Source organism: Peromyscus maniculatus, chromosome 7 (genome assembly GCF_049852395.1).
Source record: "Peromyscus maniculatus bairdii isolate BWxNUB_F1_BW_parent chromosome 7, HU_Pman_BW_mat_3.1, whole genome shotgun sequence".
Taxonomy (NCBI): Eukaryota; Metazoa; Chordata; class Mammalia; order Rodentia; family Cricetidae; genus Peromyscus; species Peromyscus maniculatus.
This window is the reverse complement of record NC_134858.1, coordinates 67,041,353-67,044,671: the sequence shown is the minus strand read 5'-3', so window position 1 is coordinate 67,044,671 and position 3,319 is coordinate 67,041,353.

Below are 3,319 nucleotides of genomic sequence, written 5' to 3'. Positions count from 1 at the left end.
TCAGGACCGGCGTGGAGCATCCCATCCTTCTTCCTCTCTGCCCAGGGAGCCTGCGCAGGGATTAGATTATTATCCTAGCTTCCTGGACTCACTCCAGATGCAGATTGCGAACCCGGTTCCAAGGGGAACTTTTAAAAAGGTGACAGGAAATAGACCTTCCGCAGAGCGGGTTAAAAAAAAAAAAAAAAAAAAAACACGCACACAAACACATAATAACCTTTGCCGAGTTTAACTCCGTCTTAGATACCCATAAATAGAGCAGCTTTCGGGAACTAAGAACTAATCCTCCAGCGATAATACAAAGCCGGTCTCTCATTCCCCAGGACCGTGCAGATCGCTTCAAGAATCGCGAGACGTCTCCCCGACTCCTTAAGCTGGGTAATTCATTTCTGAGCACCCGTTCGAGAAACCTCATTAATTTAGGTGGCCTTCTTGGCTGTACATCCGAGGCACACAAATATTTGGTATTTTTACCCGAGGTTAGAGTTGAAGGGAAAAAAATTAATTTCTCATTTTCAGAAGGGATTATGAACATGAAACACTGCGACAGTAACACGTGCCCGTTACCTCACACACACACACACACACACACACACACACACACACCACACACACACACACACACACACACACACACACACACACACACACGGCATGCAGAATACACGAAGATAAAATTGAAAGAAAGAAAGAAAAAAAAGGAGAGAAAGGATTTTATAAAAACAGTGGATTTTCTGTAGCCGAATCTCTACACTCCAATCAAACACAAGATGGAAGAGCTTTGATTTGGGAGGAAAAAGAAGTCCTTTGAACATCTATGGGCATGTGCTGTGTGTAATTACTTCACCTAGATTTAGCTCTGAATTATCAAGTCTCTGGACGGAAGCCACACGGCCACCATAGAGCTGGGTTCACAATGGCCCCTAAAGGAGCCGAGACTTCAAAGGTGGTTCGCGGGTGTTTGCTGCTTCTCATTGACGGTACCTGCACTACACAGGCCACTCTGCCTAATTAAACGGAATCTCTTCCTCTCTATTAAAAATGTAGAAGTGCCAGCTGGGTATAAACCTGTCACCGGAGAAGGTGGAAGGGGAGACCCTCTTGATACTGGTCAATAACCGGCTTAACCTCCTCTAAGCACAGCCATGGTCCAAATAGCACCGGGGGACATAAATTATTCTAATTATTTTATTATCAGTAAAAACTGTTTAGATGTAAAGAGTGTTTATTCTCCACAATTGTGCCCACAAGAACCATCAGGATATATAATGGGGTGGGGGATGTCTTTGTTTCAGATACCAGCATATAACTTGTGGCCCACCTGCTTTTTCAATTATCCATGTCCCCCAAAACTATAACAGCATTTTCCACCACGGTTCTATCAAGGTTAGCAAGGGATTGCTTTGTTTTTAATATTTTTTTTGAAACTTGATTTCTATTTTATGTGCATGGGTGTTTTTCCTGCATGTGTGTCTGTGTGACAGTGCCAGGTCCCCTGGAACTGGAGTTACAGACAGTTGTGAGCTGCCATGTGGGGGCTGGGAATTGAACCCAGGTCCTCTGGAAGAGCAGTCAGTGCTCTTAACCGCTGAGCCATCTCTCCAGCCCTGTTTATAATATTTTTATCATAGTTTTACATTTGGTATTCTTCAAGAGATAATCTACAAAAGTCTTCTCTGAAAACGGAATTTCTGTCAATGTGCTTCGAGTTTGTATTGTGTTGTTCTGTGGTTAAAGATTTGCAAAGCGCTTGCCCTTTTCTTTTTTAAAGCGGGGGAGGAATTGCAAAATCCTTTCAGCTCATCAAAGTAGTTTGACTCCCACGCAGGGCTCGCTGACCAGTCTCCCAACCTCTTAAAAGAATTAGATGGTTTTTGTTTGAAACAATATTTATGATATGAAGGTTGTTCATTAAATAACCAGCCAGAAACTGTAGAAACCGGATCGTTTGACTGAGACTTTTGAGTTGAGATGTTTTGTTGGAGCGCCCTCTTGTGGCCAGGCTTCACCAACGCAACTCCTATCCCACATTTATTTTTGGAGTAGCATCGATGGGTATAAACATAAGTATTTAGAGGGGGCTTTGATACTGCATTTGTTTATCAGAACAATAGTACTGTGCCACCACCACCCTCGTTTGCCTTCCCCAGCCACGGGCTCTTGACCTGGTTTACAGTACCAGGCATGGCTCTATCTTGAAAAGAGCGTCAACCAACCAGAAAGCAAATTAGTTATCCCCATAACAAGCAAGCCATTGGGCTCCTCCTCTGTTTTCCAAAAATATCATAAAATGTGTCTCACTGAATCAAACAGATATGTGTGAGAATTCTTAAATGTATGTGAACACTTAAAATGCACATACAAAATTTCCACAGAGCAGAAAGTGGTTTGAAAACAGAGCACGTTTGCACCCACCCCAAGTGTCCTCCAGCGCTGGAGAGATGCCTCCTATACCCTGACTCAGCATCACCGTCAGACACCAGTGGCGGGATTCAGCTAGAACTACTGCTGGTAGGCTGGACAACGTCAGTGTCCTCGCCTGAGGCCCCCAGTACGCTGTGAAGACATGGCCTCCCTGGATAAGCTCTCAGCGGTCACTGTCCTTGTCTGAAATGTGGTTTCTCCGTGAAACCCTCTCACATTGGGATGTGAGAATTCCAGCGAGAAAAAAAAATATTGAAAGAGTGTGTTATGCCCTGTGGTGGTGGTGGCACACACCTTCAATCACAACATACAATACAGAGGCAGAGGCAGGTGGATCTCTGTGAGTTCGAGGCCAGCCTGGTCTACAGAGTGAGTTTTTCAGGACAGTCAGGACTGTTACACAGAGAAACCCTGTCTCGAAAGAAAGAAAAAGAAGCTGTTATAATAGACTGTTTTCATAGTTTGTTAACTATGTAAAACGTAAATTATATATATATATATATATATATATATATATATATATATATATATATATATATTATTTTACAATACCATTCAGTTCTACATATCAGCCATGGGTTCCCCTATTCTCCCCCCTCCCACCCCCTCCCCTTACCCCCAGCCTACCCTCCATTCCCACCTCTTCCAGGACAAAATTCCTTTTTTTTTTTTTTTTTTTTGGTTTTTCAAGACAGGGTTTCTCTGCGTAGCTTTGTGCCTTTCCTGGAGCTCACTTGGTAGCCCAGGCTGGCCTCGAACTCACAGAGATCTGCCTGGCTCTGCCTCCTGAGTGCTGGGATTAAAGGCGTGCGCCACCACCGCCCGGCAACAATGTTTTTATTTCTATAAGAAATTACTACTTATAATTATAAGAAAGCATTAAAAGCTCAATGAC